Source organism: Calonectris borealis, chromosome 2, assembly GCF_964195595.1.
Source record: "Calonectris borealis chromosome 2, bCalBor7.hap1.2, whole genome shotgun sequence".
Taxonomy (NCBI): domain Eukaryota; kingdom Metazoa; phylum Chordata; class Aves; order Procellariiformes; family Procellariidae; genus Calonectris; species Calonectris borealis.
Genome location: NC_134313.1, coordinates 44,582,086 through 44,604,908, shown reverse-complemented (window position 1 = coordinate 44,604,908; position 22,823 = coordinate 44,582,086). Strand labels below are relative to the sequence as shown.

At 42.6% G+C, this 22,823-nt stretch overlaps 1 long non-coding RNA gene across 1 annotated transcript; it reads left to right on the top strand.

Moving 5' to 3' along the window:
- Window positions 1–226: 226 nt before the first annotated feature.
- LOC142078775 (uncharacterized) lies at window positions 227–14,387 on the top strand. The gene is made up of 3 exons (XR_012672343.1): window positions 227–2,813; window positions 8,745–8,927; window positions 10,929–14,387. It is a non-coding gene; the product is annotated as an uncharacterized LOC142078775 (long non-coding RNA).
- Window positions 14,388–22,823: the final 8,436 nt, after the last annotated feature.

Below are 22,823 nucleotides of genomic sequence, written 5' to 3'. Positions count from 1 at the left end.
GCTCTCTGGGGCTTGTAGGATTTTGATGCCGCACTCCTTGTTTGCTGTTCCTGAAGTGCTCCTCTGTTCATTGACTTTTGCATCACCACGCCATCACTGACGAGCCTCGTCAGAGCAATCTGTGCCTGTGTGTGTAGGTGCAAGCAGCAAGGAGCCAGCACTTTAGGCGTCAGCTCCTTTAACCAGAGCAGTGCAGTGGAAATTATGCTTTAAGAGGTTGTGTGTTTTGGGGCTTTGCGGGGCGGGGGGGGGGTGGTGGTGAGTTAATGAGTGTGGCTATCTCCTTTTTTTGCAAAAAATATTTTGGGAAAGCGAAAACTAGTTGTGCCTGATCATAAGCGCTGTGGTAGCCTGCAGCAGCTGCACCAGGTTCTTGCAATCCCAGAGCACATAGTCTCTAGACCTAGGAGGAAGGCATTATAAAGATGTTCTCTAAAGGTGCCTGTGTGACTTAGAAACATATGCACCATTTTTTAAAAGTGACTTACTGAGAAGTGATGGGCTGGGTAGGGCCTGTAGAGAAGTCAGATGGGCATTTTTGAAAACTGTACCCCTTATTTTAAAAGAAAGGAAAACGTGAGGCAATCGCAGCTGATTCAGCATCCGGCAGTCTCAGCCAAGTCATATTTTACCTCTTCCCTTCCCTCCCCACACAAAACTTCCAGGAAAACCTGCAAAGAAAAGGCATATGTGGGTAGGAGGAGACCTGCTTTTAATTTCTGTACCTCCTATTCAACACAATGCCACACAATGCACAGGATGCGAATATCCCAAGGCACCTTATACAATACAAGTAACAAAAGCACACACACATGCACAAGAAAGGGGGGAGCAGCAAGCATGACAGGGTTATAAGACAAAATGCAGGTAAAGCTGTCTAAAATGCTTATGTAAAGGGGACTCATGAAAAAAACATTTTTAGAAAGGAGAAAGGGGGGGGGGGCTGAAGAAATATTCAGGTGATCACGAGAATTTGATTTCCATTTCAGAGCAGGATTTATCTGGTTTTCTCTATCGTGTTGAACGTAGTGGCCAGATCTTCATTATCAACAGAGGAGGAGTCTGGCGCAATGCGTCCTTAGTGCAACGTCCACTGATGCTCCTATGATACTATCTGTAGAGCAACCTGGAGCAAGCACTGAGCCATATAATGGCTGTAATGATAGCAAGCAGCAATTGCTGTGTTTAGAAGCATATCATGGCTATTCCTTGTTACCCCTTCTTTTGGCTGCAGAGAGGAGAGTGTGTGTAGAAGCTGCTCACTCCCACAGACCCACCATCTGGTTAAAAGAGATCATTCAGGGGAAAGGACCAAAACCACTATTCTGATGAAGTGGAGAAGTATTGGAGAAACACCCAGCATTAAGGCTCCTGTCAGCACTAAATGAGTGCATCAGAGCCTGATCAAAGAAATCTTAAGTTTTTTTCAACCTTCTTGCTGATACATTGCTCTACATTTCCCTTAGAAAGACAGTGTTGTGAGTGAAGCATCTGGAGCCTTGCATGACCTGCTCCTGCTTGCAGGCTCATGCACAAGTCACTGGTAAATGAGCCCACAAAATCTACAAAAAAACCATGTAGCCTTGAGAAGTTTGCAGCAGAATGTATTCTGTGTTTTCAAACAGGAATAAAAGCAAAACATTTTAAATAAAAAGTGAAACAAGATCTTTACATTCTTTATTAAAGGACCATTTTTTTAATATAGAGGGCTTCATATGTAGATAGGAAACACTAGATGATTTTTAGTCACAACAATGTTAGCTGCAGCATCAAAATCAAATGTGAACATACAGAGGCAGAAAGGAGAAACTGCAGGAAATTTAAGCGGGATATAGCCATGAATCACTTCTCCCTATGGAATGTGGTCACTGGAGTAACTTATTACCCATTACTTCTATGTTTAAGAAAAAATGAAGTTGGCACTTTTTTATTACATTTGCATGTTGATGGACACTTGTTATCAGTATAGTGTAATTATAGTGGGCAAATAGGATTGTTTTCAACATCTTTCTTAGCTGCCTAATTCTGAATCCAAAAAACTGAGCAATACAAAATTCTCCCTTAATAGAGGTTCGGTTACCACATCAAATCCATGCTTGATGTAATGTTACTGGTAACTTCACTAGGAAGGAGGAAGAACAACAACAAAAATACTAGAGAAGTCTTTTTTTCGTTATACAGTGAGGCAAGGCAGAGATTTTGTGTAATGGCTCTTGAAATCGTGACCAGTGGAACCAGATGGCCCAGAGCCATCAGCAGTCATGGCATGGCACCTGCGCCTTAGGTGGGCTGTAGAGCTGCAATTGCTGTGCTATTAAAAGCTACATGAAAGTTTTCTGTAAAGGACATGTACTTACTATATAATATTGTATATCAGTACTCCTTACATTGCACTCTGGTTTTTTATTTTGTTTTTCTAAAAAAAAAAAGAAAAAGAGGAACAAAGAAAGGGTTATCTTAGCTGTGTGTAGTCTTTTACAGCAAGAAGATATTTAGGATTTTTGGAAGGTACGTATAAAAATTATTTTGTACTAGGTAAGTAAACATTACTTAAATAATTAGCTTATCTTTTGTGTGTGTTTGTGCATTGTAACCGAAGTTTTGTATTTTAATGAGAGATTGGATAAATAAATAGCACCTCTTTCAGCAGGGTCCAGCCCAACTCCCCAGCGAGCTCCTCACCTACTGCTTGTGTCCCGTTCCCAAGCAGCTCTGCAGAGCCTGGCCTTGGCTGGTACCTTGTAATCCTGGCCAGCTCAGGAAAAGGAGTCATTTGGACTGAGTGGTAAAAGTGACCACAAGTGAATCAGTAGGTTAGTTCCAGTGAGTGATTTCATTTTTCTTGTGTTTAAAAAATTTTACTTGGCTAAACGCCAGTGATTTGCCTAGAAAGACTCTGAACACAAATGATGCCTACTCTGTGAAAGATAGCCTATACCATGCACCAATACCCTTTTAGCATATTCTAGTATCTATAAGCGTGTACTTGTAAATCCATCTTTTTATAGTAAAATATCTCCCAAAGCTTATCCCATGGATACTCTGCATATAGTTTTCTTGCAGAAGATAGAGCTCTTATCTCTGTGTGAAATGTGTTGATATATTTCCAGTCATCCAAAATCCAAATTCCTGTGTGGATAAGTGGTTAGATGCAGAGTCAATTTTTGGAGGGCCTTGGCTCTTGGATGGGGATTGGATAGACTGAATGAAAAATTATGTTTGCTTACCACTAAACTTTTCTGCACTTTAAAATTATTCCTGTTCTGCACTGATGAAACCAAGACCTTGTAGGGGGACTGCAGTTGTTGGGTTTTGTGTATGTAAAATCAGAAAGGCTGGACCACCGCAAAGTGGCCCTGAGACATGCGGCCAGGAATTTAAGGAATATTCTAAGAGTCTGGCCTGATCAACAGAGTTTTGGCTGCTCTGTAGAGGAGCTGTGCCTCTCACTCATGGACTACAATACCAGTAAACTACTTTAAGCAAAAATTTACTTTGTTGAGCAATTAATCCTATTATTTTCCATAGATAATATGGAAAATATTATTTTGAATGGCAAGATAGCCTTACTCTGCACAGAGTACAAGCTAAATTGGATCTGCTATCCTGTAATTCCAAATTTCCTCCATCAGGTTCCAGGGCAAAAAAAAGGAACAAGCTATAAAAAGCTGAATAAAATATCTAAAACCCAGATAATGAAAAGCTGACACATTTAATTAATCTTGAGAGGAGAAAGGGTTTTCTAGTGGGGCGATCTGCCTAGAAAGGAGGAAGCTTCGTCTGAGCAAAGGTACAAGGAGAAGCTTGCTTAGATCTCTGGAGTATAATAAAGCATAACCCAATCACGGATGACTACCTCACACCATGAAACAGGTCTGACACCCCAGTGTTTCTCTGGCGCACGCAGAGCTCTGATGCTCTCCTAATAGATACAGTCTCATAACCCAGATGAACAATAATCACCAATATTGACAACCTCAGCCTGGCAAGGCAGGGGGAAATTGGTCCAAACCCCAAAGTCTAATTATGCAGTTAAGATTTCTCTTTCATTTCAGTTTGCTCCAGAACCACAAATGCAAACATCTCAATTTTTGTGGGTTGTTCATAAACAGAACCCAAACTGAAGATCAGAGCCATCTCTTTCCCCTCCTCTTCTTGTCTGCACTGGGTTCCACCAGAATCTCACCTAACAGTGACGACAGAGATAACAGCGATATTTGTTTTCAACTATCTCTAATAATGTCTTCAGAGTAGAAATACAACTTTGGCAGCTTGTGACCCATATTCAGTTTTGACTTATGTTTGTATTTCCAACTAATCACCTAAAAAAAGCCCTAACCCCAAAAAAACCCCAAACCCTTCTATTTCTACCCCACCACTGCAGTACAAGATGACAGTCAGTCAAGATGACATGTTCTTCTAAAGCTGCTGGTAGAGCATCAGGTGGGCTTGTGCTTAGGAACAATACACAACAGACCCCTGTGCTTATGGTGGTTGCTACTATGGGGAACGAGCAGGTGACCATATTACCAACTCCTGCATCTTCCAGAAGTAAAATTTATTTCAATAGATATGCTGCAAATTTGAATCTCCTTCCTCGGTCTTGAATAATTAATCTTGGGAAGTTGGGATAAGAACACCCAAGTATGTCTCTTAACTGTAGGTGATGAGCATGGGCTACTCTGTTTTTAATACAGGTTTTGGCCAGGAAGCTCCATATCCAATGGACATTGTCATATTTATATAATTAGACAAAAATGACAGTATCTATCCATGAGTGTTTGAACAAGACTTGTATGTTATTGTCTCGCTTATAAAGTGACTCAGTGCAACAGGAATGCCAGCTATGAGGAGAGGAATTCTTTACATCCCACCCAAGGGAGTAAGAGGGAATCTCTGGCACATCCCTGTGCACAGTCCAACGGCGAGACAGCTTCCAGCTGTTGGACACGGCACGACTTAAAAGTGAACTACAAAGTGGGGGGGAGCGTGGGTGTGTGTTTTGCTTTGACTGTGCTGTAGTGCATAAAGGAAAGCTAGTTTTCCTCCTGATTTTTTTTCTCCTCTGCTTGTGTTTCTTTTCTGTGTTTGTTTTTTAAAATCAGAAATTTGGGGTTTGCTTGTCCCTGAAAGACTTTCTGACTAAGCTGAAATAATAATAATACAGGAATGAAAGCTGAGAAATCAAATGGAAAGGATTTAGTGGTGGAGGTTAGATCAATGGTTGGACTCGATGATCTTAAGGGTCTTTTCCAACCTAAATGATTCTATTATTCTACGATTTCTACAACTGGGGCAGTGTCAGCATGCCTCAAAAAGTACAGCACATAACCCAGTCATGCCTGCCATCACTAACATTGCACTGGCAGTCGAATACTGCATTTCTTGGACATGTATCTGTAGGGTGCTGGGGTGGCCAGTTCTGCATACTGACAGCCGTTAAGTACCCCGTGCTGGATCTGTAAGGCATTTTTTATTCATGCACCCTGGTGCTGGACAAAAGAGATGAACTGTTTGAGTAGCTTTATAAGGATCTACTTGCACCTTCAAAATTCTTATAGTTGGGTGTACTTGATTTTTCCCTCTCTGCTGCTTGCCCTATACTAGAAATGCTGGATTGCATTTAGGGAAGCCACAGAGACCACTACATGCTGAGTAGCTCTTCTGCATTGAGCCTGCCACTTTACTTTTCTGTGAGGCACATTACCGCTTTGTGGGGGTTAGACATCATCTCCCATTCCCTCTGTATTTATCCAGCCCCAGAAAAAGGATGGCCCCAAGCATGATGTCCAGCTGCAGGTCCTCACTAGAGAAATAAAAGCAGGGAGTGTTGCATCCGTAGTGCCCCCGCTAACCCCTGGTGTGCTGGGCACAGGGCTGCGTGAGCAGGCCTGTCACGGGGGCTGTGGGGGCAGTTGGTTGAAAGGAGCAGTGCAGTCCCACCCCATAACAGCTGCCCCCCCCAGCCCAGGAGGACCACAGCTGGAGCGTGCAGCTGTAGGCACCCAGCCACATGCTCTTCTTGATGGCTCTTTGTGGAGATGCCAATGGGTATGTCTGTTCCCCGAGACCCAGGCTATCTCCATGAGAAGGACGAGTGGACATGGGTGGTCTGGGGAGCAGCAGCCACCATCTCCAGATTGCCAGGGGGAAGAAAGCCTGGACAGATGACATTGGAGAGGGACCTCTCCCAGTGTTTTCCTTCCTGCAGGGAGGGATTTAAAAGTGCATGGAAGTGTGTGTGCCAGAGCAGCAGGAGCGAGCGGTCCTGTTGTGGGTACTGGACACCTTCATGTGAAGAACAAAGTCCTCGGACAGACCCTGGGGTAGCTGATACTGGTGCGTTACAGCCTGGGGTAGGTACCAGAGCCTGTAGCATCAAGCAGGGTAGTAGAGCAGCAGCGTTGAGGTAGTGACATGGATTTGTCTCATATGTGGGTTTTGGAGCCAGGCTCGGTTCATGTGCCAGTGGGGATGTCTTCTGACAGCTCTCTGTTCCTTTTTTAGGGCTGTCACTATTGCTTCACCCCTTGAATTACACACCAAGCGCTCAGGGCAGGGGTGAAGCCTTTGCTCTTTGCAGTATTGCCTGGCAAGGTGATAGAAGGTAAGAACAGCAATATACAAACATAAATTTGAAAGGGACTTCTTAGGCCTTCATTTCAGGCCCCTGATCTCCCAGGTATCAGTGATGTAAAACCCCTTTCCAGCTGATCTTCAGTTTCTCTGGGGGAACATTTAAGCCTCAATGAAAACTGAGGCATTTTGGTGATCTGCTTTCTACACCAAAGGGGACAGATAAAAAGATGATGCAAGTTCACTTTAAAGAAAAAAAACATAGAATATAAAATCATAGAATAGTTTGGGTTGGAAGGGACCTTTAAAGGTCATCTAGTCCAATCCCCCCCACCGTGGGCAGGGACATCTTTAACTAGATCAGGTTGCTCAGAGCCCCGTCCAACCTGACCTTGAATGTTCCCAGGAATGGGGCATCTACCACCTCTCTGGGCAACCTGTTCCAGTGTTTCACCACCCTCATTGTAAAACATTTCTTCCTTATATCTAGTCTAAATCTACCCTCTTTTAGTTTAAAACCATTACCCCTTGTCCTGTCACAACAGGCCCTGCTAAAAGGTTTGACACCATCTTTCTTATAAGCCCCCTTTAAGTACTGAAAGGCTGCAATAAGGTCTCCCTGAAGCCTTCTCTTCTCCAGGCTGAACAACCCCAACTCTCTCAGCCTTTCTCCATAGGAGAGGTGTTCCATCTCCCTGATCATTTTCATGGTCCTCCTCTGGACCCGCTCCAACAGGTCCATGTCTTTCCTGTGCTGAGGACCCCAGAGCTGGACGCAGTACTCCAGGTGGGGTCTCACCAGAGGAGAGTAGAGGGGCAGAATCCCCTCCCTCGACCTGCTGGCCACGCTTCTTCTGATGCAGCCCAGGATACGGTTGGCCTTCTGGGCTGTGAGCGCACATTGCTGGCTCATGTCCAGCTGTCTATGTCATGAAGAGGGCTAATCAATCTCTGTGGCCTTAGAAGTGATTATTAGACATAATCCTTTATTTTCTGTTTCTGTGTCATTAATTGTAGGTTACAGCAGTATCCTTAAGGATAAATCTGGCCACAAAACCCTGAAAAGCAGCTCACAGCAGGTATGACAGATGTAGGAATCTGTGGGTAAGCAGTGGCTGAGATGGCTCAGCAATTTAATGAGCTAGGATTAATTAATATTTCTTTCTAATGCTACCTGTATGAAAAAAATAGGCTTTTGCCATTTAATTTGGTGGCCATTTGTTTGCCATTAGTTTAATAGCGAATTTAAGCTTTCCCACTTCACAAGTACTGCCTTTATTTTCTGTTATTTATCTGTCTGTGGGTTTACTGTTTTGTGTACCTCCAAGTGTAATGCATCATATCTGAACTATTTTCTTAAAAAGTACTTTGGGGAAACTTACAGATTACCTGGAGGGTAAGGTCTATTGTAGAATCCCCAAACTTTCAAAATCCTTGTATTTAACCACTGTTTGAGCTTTCAGTGAGATTTTTCAGAGTTTTAGCCCTCTTCTTTCTGAAGCTACTTGTTAGTCTCCTCTACCCGGACTGAGCTGATTTACGATCTTGATTGCTCTGTGCATCTTTTTATCCTGATTTTTCTCTTTCTAATTTAATGTCTCATGTAATGTAAAGCCCTGAATACCAACGGTGTCTCATTAATAGATTTTTTTTTCCTTCTGTACCTTGTTTTGAGCTTAGATCTGGTAACTGTGGATGACTACCTCTAATGAATAAATTGTCAGTCCACAGTATTGGTTGCCCGATTCAGCTGACAATGTATCTGTATTTTTTTAAGATGTTAATCAGTTGTATGGTGACTAAAATGGTTAGGGCTAGAATGATGAGATCAAGGACACACTTCCTAGGACACACTTCCTAGTGTCTTGTTGTTGTTCAGTGCTCAAACTTGTCATTAGCAGTACCAAACACATTATTTCTTCCAGGTACAGCATTATGCAGCTGAATAAATGTATTAAGGGAGTAAAGCAACAGAATTCACTAATTTAATAAAAATTATTTATTAGCAACATCGAAAAAGAATTTATTGAATGGATGGGTGTCTGTCCTGCGTGGTGGGGAAAGACTCATGTCCCCAAATGAGAATGATCTTAATTTATTGAAATACAAAATATATCACTCTGCCATATCCCTTTGAATTCAATTCAGTGGTTTCTGCTTTTATTTAGTTCGCAGCCATATTACCTCATCCCAAGCTGGCAAGGTTGGGCCACCTGGAAATACATGGGCGCTCCGGGAAGCGTTGGTGATTCAGCGCGGAAGGTGGCACGCTGCCCCCTGAGTCACCACAGAGAAGTCCTTCACCACACATGATGGGCACCATCCGCTGAAGGAGGCATCTTTCAGACAAGGTATAAAACTGATCCTTGGAAACTCCAGGGTGTTTCTCACCAGAGAGAAAACAATGCTCTACCTAATCAGTATTTCTATGTATATTTCAGCATTTCTTTTGAACTGCTGAAATATATTCCAGCATGCTTTCCTGTTCTAGCTTGAGTTAGAGGCATTTGTGAAGGGTGAAGGGATTCACAAATGTGTAACACTCCTGCAGGTGCATTTACTTGCAAAGCATTTATGGTTTAGCACTATTCCAGTAAGTATCGTTTAAGTTGTGAGCATATACAGGGTCAAAAGCTTTGTCTTCCTCTATAAGAAAAAGCGATTGAGTTAGGTTTAACTAATATATTAATAAAAACCAGCCAAAATTCCTCTCTTTTAATCAAGGCAATACCCAAGGGCTCAGATTTTAAAATGTGGTTCCTAACTGGGCTGCTGTGAACAACTGTCATAAATAGGTAACGGGGCTCCTTTTTGTGTGTATTCAGTAGTGAGTGTGTGTTAATGTCCATAGCATATCTCAAAGTGACTGTCACAACTTACTCCCCAATTAGCTTTTGCAAATGCTGTGATTTTTTGGTAGCATTCTTTGCTTGCTTTGCTTGCAAAGGTTTTGGTTTCTTGACACGCTCTGCCAAGGGCAGAAGGGCATCTCTGGTCCAGCCCCAGCCCCATGGGGCTCCTGCTGCACCGCTCTGTCCTCTGTCCCCCGTGGGCTGGCTGGTGTAGAGCATGGTGGTGGCAGGGAAGAAGTGGGCAGGGGGTCAGAGGCAGCCCAGAGGAGAGGCAGCCCCTACAGCCACCCGAATCCTTCCCTTCTCTGGGGAATGCTGCTAGCAGGAGCTGGGGAGATGAGAAGGGCAGGAGAGGGCAGCTGGGGGAACGGCTTAAGTTGTTTGGCCATGCTGGCTCAGCTTCCTCTCCATTGCTGACTCTGTGTGTGAGCTTGGAAAAGCTTCTGTGTGGTGGTAGGCACAGAAACGCAGAGGGGTGGAGGAGCTCTACAGAGGGGCAGCCTCTGTAGGAGGGAGCGGTACTCTTTGCATGAGTCAACAGAGAAAAGGAGGAAGGTCCTGTCCCCTACGTAACGCGTGCATTTTTCAGGATGTTTCTGAAGTGTACACATCCAAAAAGTGGTATATTGGAACTCAAAAGCTAGAATAAAGGTAAAAAATCAGACGTGAAATAAAATCAAACTTAATGCGTGGCAAAGGGGTTTGCAGGTTTTATTTAAGTCTTTGAAGGGCCATCAGATCTGTTGTGCAAATAAAATGAGCCAAAAGATATAAAATACCTGAAATGGCAGAATCTGTGTGATCATATATTTGAGACAGATTCTTCTGTCTTTTATCTGAACTCTGTTTATCTGGGCCTGATGACTCCAGTGGAAATAGTCCTCTGGACATCAATCCAAAGTGAGAGAGAGCTGGTCCTGATGCCTCTGAGCCGCTGACAGATAACGAGCACGGCTTCTGAACTGTAATCTGGCAGTCGTATTGTGGATAATACACCTTTAACCCTACCTCCGCAGAAGGAGTTTGCATTATTCATTATTACTTGTCTCTATCCAGTTCAAGTTCATGGTGATAAATCTAGCTTATAAGGCACTTACAAAGATGGGTGTGGTGTGCTGATAGCATTCATGATTAAGTGCTTTCCTGTGTCAAATATAGCCCGTAATATACTACAAACAGGCAGTCGATTTTTATACAAACTGATCTGGCTGCTATCAGACTCTGACATTTTATACTAATACTTAAAATAAATCTAGAAACAGGAAAGAAAGTACAGAATTATTGTTTTAAGCTAACTGTGAGGGCTTATCTTCAAAGTGGCAGAGTTTCTATTGTATTTAAAGAAACTGGTCAGTATACTGGCATAAAGGTTAGAAGTACGCATGAAGCTGGAGTTAAGTTCCAGCCTCAGTTTTCACTTTTAATATAGAGCCTCTAAGATGCTTTTTGTTCTAACATGAAGACTTAAAAATACTTTTGCTTTATTTTATTTTTTTCCAGGCTTGCCAACTTTGCATTAAAACCTACTCCTATTCAAATCACTGGGATTTTTGCCATGCATTGCAAAAGGACTGGAATGTGGCAGCATGCACTAAGATCCGTGTGATTTGCTGGACACTGGAGTCTACTTAGGCAAGAGCTAGGGGTACGTGAGCTAACATTAGCAGTCTTTTCTTTCCATGTCTTGTCGCATGTAATGTTTGCATGTCTTTTTGAGTTCCCAGTTTTAAAGGCCAAGAAAATGCTAAGAGTTTGATCCCCTTGAAAATGAAGAGGACAATTTTCTGTCTGAAAGTGCTCATTTTAACATATTTCAGAGAGTAGGCACTTACTTGACTGTAAGAAAATAGAGTAATGACTAGTGAGGAACTGAACCCAAAATCAAGCTGAAAACAAAACCGATTGATTAGAGAATATTTTCATGAAGTTCATAAAATGGTCGCCTGCTGAACAGAGGACACATTTCCTGATCAGAGATTTGAGATTTTGACCAGCTTGAGGCTACTTCCACTGCCAGGTAAGGCTGTTTCCATGAGCCTGCCTGAGACTCAGCTTGTCAGCCATCCGTGCGATGCATGCCCACGTTCACACTGGGTGCTTGATTTCAGCCGCGTGTGCTAAGGGGAAAGGCGGATCACACTTGCAGTGTGATGTGATCTGACCTTCCTTTCCCACAATCTGGACAGATCAGGTATGATATTACAGTCCCAGGAAGATATCCTGAGTCTGGATCATCATAAGCACAATATGGGTGTTCAGAGTTTGAGCTCTGCGTGGACAGGCAGCGGTTCAGGCTGAATGAGGACCAGGATGATGGAGTTTCCCATCGCAAGCCTGTTCTCAGGCTTGCTGATAATTTTATAGTATACATGTTTCTCTTGATTTTTGTTTCCTACAAGCAAAAATGACTAACTGTGGCATGTCAATGTCAAATTCTGAATATAAGGAAATGCAAGACAAAACAACATTTCTGTGCCGGAGAGATAAAAATGAGGATCTTCTCCAAAATGTGAAAATTTGGAGATCTTAAACAATGGAGTGACGGACTGTTCATGAAACATGCATGATCCTAAAAAGTCTATTGAATTTATTACTCATAGCCTTTTCTTGTCATTGTTGCCATAGGTTGTTGCTCTTCTCATAGGCCCCAACCCTATGAAACATGAGCAGGAAACAACTTAAACCCAAGAGAAGCCACATTACTAGAACTACTTGCATGTACAAGGTTGCTCAAGGTTTATGTGTCCTTACTTACAGCAAGAAAATCCAAACTCCAATACTTTTTGCTAGGAAAAGACAGCGTTATTAGTCTGTTGGGTAGGTATTATCAGATGAAAAAGTTTTTTGTCTCCAACTGACTAGTCTGAAAATCAGACTCAATAGTTTATTTTATTTTTTTTTAATCAGTGTAAAACGTTTTGTTTCAATACAGGTAAGGGGGGTTGTGTGTGTCGGGTGAGTGGCTGATAGTGGAGTAAAACTTTTCTAAGGAATGTATCAGAACTTTTTTTTTATTAGTAATTACGCTATACATTCCACCAGTTTAATTACCCAACATGAAAAATGTTGTTACTCCAGCCTATTACTTTCTGAAGTCATCTGAGTAATGAAATGTATGGCTCTTTATTTATCTTAAGTAGCATGATTTTTAGCTAAAAGAAAGAGAGGAGAGTATTTCTAGTGTGAGTCCATTTGTTTCTTCTTGCTGACTGGTGTTCTAATTCAGGTTAGAAATAGGAGTTTGTGTGTAATTGGTACATTTTACTTTTGCAACACTTCTGCCATCAAAGATAAAAATGAATTCCCAAGAAATGAAAATTGTATTTAAAAAAATTAAAATTATTGCAAAAATCATACTCCTGTTTTTTGAGTGTGGAAATTTGATGAGTCTTTTTAACAGGCTGGGTTTAATGCACTGTGATGGCAAGGGGTGAGGCAAAATTGAAGGTAAAAATGCCTGACTGACAGCACTCCACCCAGATAAGGCCACTGCTTAGAGAAACTTGGGAATGGCTCAATGCAAGCGCTGTGCCAGGAACACATGCTCTGCTGCATCCAGGAGTGATTTTCAATCATCCAGCCCTTAAGAGGTCAGCAGTAGCAACAGTCTGCAGGCTTGTTCTCTCCTCTCAGCACAGGAAAGACTCATGCCACTCCTGAATTTGATTTAGGTCCTTTTCCTTGCAACCTCTACCTTATTTATAGAATCACAGAATAATTTAGATTGGAAAGGACCCCTAGAGGTCATCTAGTCCAACCCTCTGCTCCAGGCAGGGCTAACTTAAAAGCCAGATGAGGTTGTTCATGGCCTTGTCTAGTTGAGTTTTGAAAGTAGCTGAGGGTGGAGATTCCCCAGCTTCTCTGGCTGGGTTTAACAACTCTTACCTGAATTTTTTTTCTTCTTATACTTGCTGAGCATTTCCTCTTGTCCTTTGGCCATTGGCTCTTGTCCTCTGGCCATTGCCTCTTGTCCTTTGGCTGCGCACCTCTGAGAGTAGTCTGGCTCCATCTTGCCTGTAGGACCCCTTTAATTAGTTAAAGATTGCAATCAGATCCCCCTCCATCCCCAGGCTTTTCTCCTCCGGACTGGGCAAACCGGGTTTCCTCAGCCCCTCCTTGAATGCCATGTCACCACAGTCTTGGTGGCCCTCCATTGGACGTAGTCTAGCATGTTAGTGCTAGGGGAACCCAAAACTGGACGGGACAGAGTACTCCAAACGTGGCCTCACAAGTGCCAATTGGAAGGGAGCAGTCATTTCCCTCAAGCTGCTGGCTGCTCTCTTGCTAATGCAGCCTGGCATGTGCTTAGCTTTCATTGCCTCAAGGGCGCACTGCTGACTCATGTTCAACAACTTCTCCACCCCAGGTCCTGCTCTGCAAAGCGGCTCCCTCCCCAGTTGGTCCCCAGCTTGTAGTGTTGCAGGGGCTTCTTCTGTCCCTAAGGACCTTGCATTTGTGCTGTTGAACTTTATGAAGTTTCTGTCAGCCAAAAAGGATGTACAGTGTATGCAACGTCAGCAAATCCATCATCCCTTCCTCCAGAGGAAGGTCTTTTCTATGCTCTGTCTTTGAGTTTTAACTTTCTGACTTTTGCCAGAAGCCCATGGACAAGAAACTAGCCTGTATCCTGTAACTTTGGCTCTCTAACCTGTCTGCACCACAGAATCTCTGTGCTTTATAATCAACCTGCATACAAGAGGTTAGTCTCAGATACGATTTATCTGGTGCTTCACAGATGAGGCCAGGTCTAACTCCTTTAGAAGAACTACCCTGTGTTAGGCCAAAAAGCAGCAGAGAGGATTGCAAGTGGTTGTCCTACTGGCCAAAATGAATAGAAAGGACACAACCCTAATTAAGTTGTTTTCAGGCCTCTGGAGAAAGTATTTAATAATTAGGGAAAATTTACAGAAGAAATACAAGAAAAAGACAAGGAATGTCATACAAGAATTGGCATACAAGAAATTGTTACCATAAGGGATGAGTTAGTTCATCCTAACCTTTCTGGTATCATCCCATGGAAATGTGTAATAAACGGGACCCTATTTCAACTCTTGAAAGTGAGAAAGAGTGTAATAATAGCTCTTTCTCCTGCTACTGGAAAACAAGAGAAATTTCTGGACATATGTGCATGAGAAATTAGGAAACATTCATTATCTGGAAGTATTTTCTTTTTAGCACAGGTGGCAGAAAAAAAACAGAAGTCTGAATTTTGTACCGAATGCCATGTCTCCTTTTCTGTTGATAGTACTCAGGAGAATGCTAATGGAGTCTATGGAAAAGGCAGGACTTTGAGGAAAATCAGGATGTTTACACTTCACCTGATGGAAGTTCTTCCAGGCTTCTCCTTGGAGAATAGAGAGTCGTTGGCCACAGGTTGTGAATCAAACAGCTGAATACACAGACCGTGGTCCATGAAAAACTTAGTTTGACTCCTAAACTTTTAAGCAAATCTTGTATAATTTGTGGAAAACTGAGCTTTTCACCTGAAGTGCTGAAATGTCCTTTGCTGTCTGTTTACATGTGACTTACATATATTTGCTATGCAGTACTCTCAAAAATGTATGGAAATGTTTAAGATTTTTTTAAAAGGCTTTTTAAAAGGTTAGATCATCGGCTGTTGTGTCAGCAATATATGATTACTATCCTAATTAGAAAAGGCCTGATATTCTTATTAAAATCTATGGGAGTTCTGCTGTTGAATTTAGCTGGGACAGATTCAGTGTCTAAATCACAGCTAAACTTCTGCAAAGGTCAAATAAGAGAGGCGAGCAGAGATGAAATGGTTCCCTTCATCATAATTATATCAATAATTCATCCTGCAGAATGAGAATACCTTAGAGCAGGAGATGAACATGGGAAATGTGCCAAATCCTAATGTCCTTTGTTCATGGCACTGTGAGGAGGAAATTAGGGAAACCCTTAGTGTCTGACTCATGGCAGACCACCCGTGGCATCGAGTTTGGAGTGAAGAGAAAAAAGTAGCTGCTGAAGGCAGTAAAGAGAAATCATGGCCAAAGGCATCAATGGGGCTGGCTTCAAGGGTCAGACTCGGAGGTGACAGACTGATCTCATTTCTGGGATTTGACAAAAACAACGCATCTGGATTGAAAAAAAAGAGAGAAAGAAACTGCAGTGCTTTTGCTAGACGTCCTCAGCAGTGCAGTTCTCACTGTTCTGGATCACTTCTTTACTGTTTATCTTGAGTAAAGCCCTTTGTAATTAAGTTAATACTGATTTAATCATGACAATCATAGCTGGTAGATATCCAAGGCAATGATAACAAAAATTAAGTACTGTACAGATTGCATCTATGACAAGAGATTGAAGAATAAAAGAATACTGCAGGGGCAGGTCATACTGCAGTTTTCCTCTTGTAACTGCTGTTAAAAACAAAACCAAACAAACCAGAAGGCTAGAGCTGCTTCTTCTGCAAGTATTTAATCACGATTTGTGTAATAAACTTGAACTAGTTTGTTAACACAATCCCATGTAGCGGTGAGGATTTGACAGCCACATTATTACATTGCAACTTGGCTTAAAGGTGGTGGGAGACGCACTCATTGTGTTTTAGGTCATTTGTGTTCATTAACAAGTGCAAAGTCATCAAAGCCATGTTTGCTTTCTCCTGCTAAGCGAGGCTGTAGCTCTCTCACCTGGGCTCAGCATCATTCAGATATGCAGCAAGGTTGTCCTATCCGACGCCTCATGTCCGAGAAAGAATGAGTTGGGATCATGAGGCATTAGGCACATCCACTATTTCTTCAGGTTTTTTAATTACCTGGCGAGCTGTCTGCCCAACAGCAGCAGTGGATTGGAGGAGTCTTGGGGGCAGGTGGTGGAGCCACTACCTGCAGTGCCAGTACAATACTTCATCAGGCTTAGGTCTCCATCCTTAGACTAGAGCTTGCTTAGATAAGGTAGCCAGCGTTAGCAGAGGAAAACCCTTTAGCATGATTCATGTGTTACCTGAAACAATGTCACAGCACCATTTCAGATTAGAAAATGTAATTACCCTGATCAGTTGTTTACAAAGAAATTGTTTGAAGCTTTCCAAAGACATTGTTTGCAGTCAGGGCAGTATCACTTCCATTGTGTGTTTTGTGTACTGGCCTGACAGATAATGATGGGAGCTCCCAGAAAATGACCCTCCCTCGGAGCATCAAAGTTTAAAAAGTGTTTGTAACCCAGCTGTAGAATCTCATGCAAGATGCGAAATGTTACAGTCTTTAAATCCATGACTATTAAGTTCATTATGTTTTAATTTGAAAATTGGACGCTCAGCTTTTCAAGGATTTATGACCTTATCCTGCACACACCTAAGTCAATGGGAGTTTTGTCCTTGGCTTCATTTGGAACAGGATTAAGTTCTTGTGATGTAATGTTTGATCTCCAAGCAATGAATTCAAGAAATAACTAGATCTGAGTAGTTATCAGGATCACTTACAGCTAATCAGATAAAAACCCTACAATTTTGAGGGAAAGAAGGAGAGTGCCAGAAATTCAGGGCCACTGAAAGACATAGTGGAGAGCATTTCTGTGTTGACAAAATTTAAATCACAGTCAGAACCGTTCTAAGCTAGCCCAAGCCTGAAAAACCTTGGCTGACTTGCAGAGCTGAGCAGCTCTGAAGGACTGCCATTTATTTTAAATTGCAGTTCAAAACTGACGCCGAACTTAAATGTTACATCGCCCTGGGGCCAATTTAAGAGTCAGACCTCTCACTGGTTATAATCTGGAAATAAAATCTGGTCAGAAACATTTGAGTACTGGGGATTGCTACGTTTGAACACAGTCAGGTTCAGACTTTTTTCTTTTTTTCCTTCTTCATGCTAATATAAGGCTGCTGGGAGTGGAAGAAGGGGGAATTGGCAGTAGCTCTACTATATTGATTTTCTGGAATGGGAAATTTTTCTAGAAAGGAGGAGCTTTGTAAATTAATTAGCTTAACACGGTGACAAGAGTACTAGAATACACAGGTGAAGAAAACATCCTTAACCTTAATTGTGCTTTAATAAGGCTGATTTCACAGCTGATGTGACCACGTTCTACACCGACTTCTAGTGCTTTACAGACGTCTCTTTTGAACTTCATTGTATCCTTATGTAGACAAACCCTCGCTCCCTTTAGTCTCTAAAGATGCTTGAAAATGGCAAGTCTAGCACATGCAGGAATTTGTGATACTTAATTCACTAGTTTTCAGCTGTAATAGAGGAGCTTCAGGCATGTGTAAAATGTACAGATTTGATTAAAAGGATGCCTTTATTATGGAGGATATGCTGAATGCAGCATACGCTGCTCAGAAACTCAGCTGAGTTCAGTTAGCTCAAACTGCCAGCAAGCTGATTTGCTATCCAGTGACAAAACTGGATTGTAATGTTTTCTCTCGTTATGGTGCTGGTGGCTAATTGCATGCCCTGCATTGATGTGATGCTGGCACAAAGCTGGAGCAGAGATTCACATTTGCAAAATCTGGGATACAAATCTGAAAATAACTAGCCTGGGAGGCCAGCCCAGGGAAATCTTTCTGCCAAACTTGCTGTATGGCGTTTATTAACTATTACTTTTCAATGGCAGGGGTGGGGCATTTATAGTAATCTTTCACCTTTCTTTCCCAGCAAAAGGAGCAGTGGTTTTAGTTGTCTCTGAAACCCATCAGATTGCCTGTACCTGCACAGAGGTTTAGAGAGCTGCCAGAGCCATGAAAGCATCCCCCCTCCTCATCCCTAAGCAGTGGTTTCAAAGATGTCCTCCCCCTTCACCCCCCCCTCACCTCCCCTCCACTCCGCCTTCCTCCTCCTCCAACCTGCCCCCAAGGGGTCCCTTGCTGGAGGCTGTGCCAGAAGGAAAATGCAGATTTTAATTAACCTTAATGGCTGGGAGGGCTGTTGACACCCCACCACCATGTCAGAGATCTGCCCCGTGAACATATCTCATGTTGGAATTGTTGAGAATTAAATGTTTGCTGCAGTTCATTACACTGGTTTTACAAATCCAGAGCTAGGTCTCACCTTCTCTGCAGTAGAGGTGTGGAGATCTCTCACCTGGCACTTCTGCACCACCATGCCGCTCTGATGTTGATTCTATCATCAGTCTTCTACTCATTTTTGGTAATCAGACTACAGCGTTTTCACATACTTTAGTCGTCAGCAAGGAAGCAGTACTTGTCTCCTTGTGCCCGTGACAGCATTGCATAAAGCCACTTCCTATATACAGTATAATGAACCGGAATCTCTCCTCCTATAGAAGGCCATATCCTCCCTCTGGTTGCACGCACAGAGCCTGGACATGTAAATGCACGTTAATCCATGGCCTTACACAGTGCTATTTCTCCTGATCTCCATCTGAAGTAGCCATCCGGGTGGAATCATTAGGGAAATCCAGATTTCTCTTTTCACATGTGCCGTAGCTTTTCAATATCCCGAAAAGGAGATTTCTTTGGAATGGGACAGAATAAAATTCTTGAAAAGTTGAAGCCATTGATCTGAGCTATTTCTCCCATTCACGGAATAGCGTAGACACAGTCAATAGATGCACGTACAGGTATGAGTGTAGCAAGAATATCCAAGTGTTTGCAGCACTGGAAGACACTGAAAATGTGAAGGGGTCTGAAAAACTGGTATTTAATGCACTGATCTTTGGAGCCTTCACAATGAGGCATTGTTAGATATAGGATCTGCTAAACAATGAGTCCTTGATAGGACATAATACCTATTCAGAAGCTCAGCTTTGCACACTTGCTCTTAAAACATCCTTAGCTCAACTTAAATTTACCTTTGTTGCACACAATGCACATGTGACAGACGGTTGCATTCATTCATCTACTTTATTTAGATCTCTGACAGGCTTACCTACTGTCTGCCGTAAAGCTGAGGTTGTTACGGGTTTTTGAATCAACGCTATTGATAGCTAGTAGCTTTTGAAATTGTCACTGTCAGATGCTTCAGGTGACACTGAAATAACGTTGAGGTAAAGTTGAAACCTGGAGCTCTGTGAGCATAACCTGGTTTTGCCTAGTTGCCTTTTGTGCATACCTTATATGCCCTGCTTGGACAGTTTCTCCTTTTGAATAAAAATGCAGTTTACAGCACATACTGTACTTTGTCTACCAGCTATTAAAGATCCAAAAGTATTGTTTGTTGTTAGCAATCAGTTGAGCATCTCCCATTACCACAGGCTGACAGCCATGAGAATCCAGGACGCAGTATCCTGACTGTACGTGATGTACTTTGCCAGTAAGCAGAGGCTTTCCTCTAGTACGACGGCAAATGACAGCGACGAAAAATGGCAAAGATTTTCACCAGAAACACTTTGTTCCGCTTTGGTTTCTTAACCTGCCTTGTAAACAAAGTTGCCACTTTTATAACTTTGCCTGCTCTTTCAGATTTTGCCAGTGCCTCCTACAAACACCTAAAAACCAATCTTTTGAAAATATGTCACCTTTTGAAATCTCATACATTGAAAAATGGAAACTTCAGGGCTCCAAAACCTATAGAAATGCGTTTGTCCATTTGTTCAGCTGATTTTAGAAGATTTGTTAACTATTTCCAAGATCTAAAGAAAACTTTGAAAATAGGAGTGGTTTTCATGTAAAATGTGTACGTAAATTATAGCTGTTTATGGCAGTTTCTGGAGACCCGTTCAACTGGAAAAATATTTCCTAGCTGGAGGAAGTGTTGAGATGCTGCCATTCTAAAGACCAAATCCATAGTGTGGCCAGACAGTCCCTTGTAGTAGTTAAGGGTTTAATTAGAGGTGAACACTACTTAGCTCATCTGATACAAATTCTTCCCAGGGGCTAAGTGGTTCATGTTTCAGATTTCTGTCTACAGTGAAGTGCAATGCTAATGAGGGAAGGGGGGAGGAGAAGAAAGGAAGGACTGCTAAGTGAACAAGTTCATGCTTGTCCTTTGGACAAGCCTGTTCTTGCTACCCTAAGAAGACAGTTTGCACAGTATTTGAAGCAGGAATGCCACGCTAACCTTTCAAGGAGGGGAACTTATGCAGTAGGAGAAGTAATTGCCGGCATGATGGGCCAAGTGACCATCAGAATGATCTAAAAAGCCCTTTAGCGTGACCATGATATTGATCAAGAGCAAGGGTGAGGAGGAAGTAGTGCATTTGCGTACATGCCTTGTTTAACAGTTAACAGAATAGATGGAAATTAAAAGTAGAAGTTGTAGAATCTCCTGGAAGCAAATTTGCTACATTTAAGCCATAAGGAAATGAAAATGAGAATCTTAGCTCAAAATTTGAGCAGAAGAGATTTCACTCATGATTCTTGGGAGCCCGTTCATTGCTTGCATTCACTGCTAATTTAGGTGCTGTGGTCGAGAGACAGACTGGCCCAAGTTTTACAGCTATTTCTAGTCCTTTGATAACTCCCACTTATCCCTCCCCTCCTACAGTGCGTTAAAATGACATTGGGTATTTACGGTTTTGATAGTGAAAAATATAGGCCAGCCTTTTAAATGGCCATCCCTTTCTGTTACCAGGCAGCCTGATTATCTGTGATTGAAGAGGGCGAAAGTTGTTGGCATGTAAATAAGGTGCTTGGCGAGGTGGCAGACGCAGGGGCTGTGGATTGGCATGCACAGCCACCAAGGTGGGGAGCCAGTGCCGGACACTGTGACTCATCAGCTTTGCTTGGAAGGCCCAAGGTCCAACTAAAAAAGGCTTGTTTCTCTTTGGTCTCTGGCCACCCCTTTTTCCAAATCTAGGAGATTATTCTTGAAAATTAAGACATCTTTTCTGTTAAATACTCATGTGTCTTAAACATCATCCTTAATAGATCTGTAGGAAAAATACAATGTCATCTAGCTAAGGATGAGACTAATCCTTATGTCTGTTTAGTTTTAGAGGAGTAGCTAGCTGCATTAGAATTTGCCTTTTGATTGCTTTGTTTAAACAGTGTTTTCAGACCTGGTTTCCTAAAGTTTAAGGGAGAGAGTCGCTGAGGTTTTGAGCACAAATCTCAGCCACCCTCTGCGCTGGGCTTTACCAGCTCTGTGTTGCACCTTCTAACAGGGATGCCTTTATTATCACTGCACCCATCTTTGCTTTCCTGTCTCCTGGTGCAAACTGGGGTAGAGGGGCCCAGAACACACTATGCTCAGGTTTTACAATGCTTTCACCCTGCACTGGATATTAAAGGCAACTGAAAAAGTCTGTTTGAATTATCAGAGCACAAGTCCACCTAAACAACAACTTATCAGATATCTGCTTTGTAAAAGAATCGCTTGGTAGTACTGAGGAATATCACTGGAGATACATATTTCATACACTTTATGGCTTACTGTTTTTCAGCTGCCTTATTTGAGTAGAGGCAGTAGAAATGAAACCTTCAGTGTTTTGAATCATTTCTTCGCCAAAACTGCAAAAACTTTGGGTATTTCTTTGATTGAAAAGTCTGATATAGGTGTATGTTATTTGTTAGGTCTAGTTAAATAATATACTCATACACTGTAGTAAACAGTATTGGCTGATTCACGGCTATAGAATCCCCTACAATTCACCTGAGCACTTCACAGGTTTGCTCCCAGCTCCCCCAGTCACTGGGCCCCTTGCTCATGCCAAAAATCTTACAAGGAGTCACCCTTCCCACAGCAGCATGACCTGCGAGGATGCGGCTTGACATCCTGACTGTCTCACGTGCCTGGCCAGCCTGAGCATCCCCTGGGCAAACCGCTGGCCCCATGGGGCTGGCACAGTGCTGCCCTGCAGTTCTTTGACCCTGAGAGAGGAGAGGTGGGGAAGGGGAAGAGAGAGGCAAAGGGAGGAGCAAGCCAGCTGCTGCTAGACATGTGTGGTGAACATCCTCTGGCCTAACTCACCCGCTACTCCACCGTGCACACTGCTTCGATGTTGTGTGATGGGAATGTTGCAGATCTGGTGGAGAGGAGAGGACCAGAGGGAAGGGGAAAAGAAACAGGAAAATAAGAGTGAAAGTGAGGGAGAGGCAAAGTCAAGGTGGAAACGTTCAGTTTTTCAGTTGCAGTCCATGGTCTGATTCAGGCCTCCTCATGAGAAACCATATCCCACTTTGAGAACTGCTTCTGCATTGGGGAATGGCGTAAAGAACAAGACTGGCACCATGAGGATAAGGGCCGGAGTAGGCAGAGGCGACCGGCTTATTGTTAGTGCTGTGAGTCACTGTAGTATGGGCAAGGCCAGCATTTGTCTGGGGAGGGTGTTTTCCTTCAGGGTAGAGGGCAAAGAAGAGCTGGCTTTATTGCTGGATCTTGCAAAGCCTGCAGAGCTAGGGATAGGATTAGACACAGTGGTGTGAGTTACTCCATAGTTAGTTCTGTGACTGCTAGAAATCTCTATGGTGCAATTAAAACTAAAGTATTGTATTGAGGAGTAGCTAAAATAACAAGCCTAGAGCTAGGTTATTTG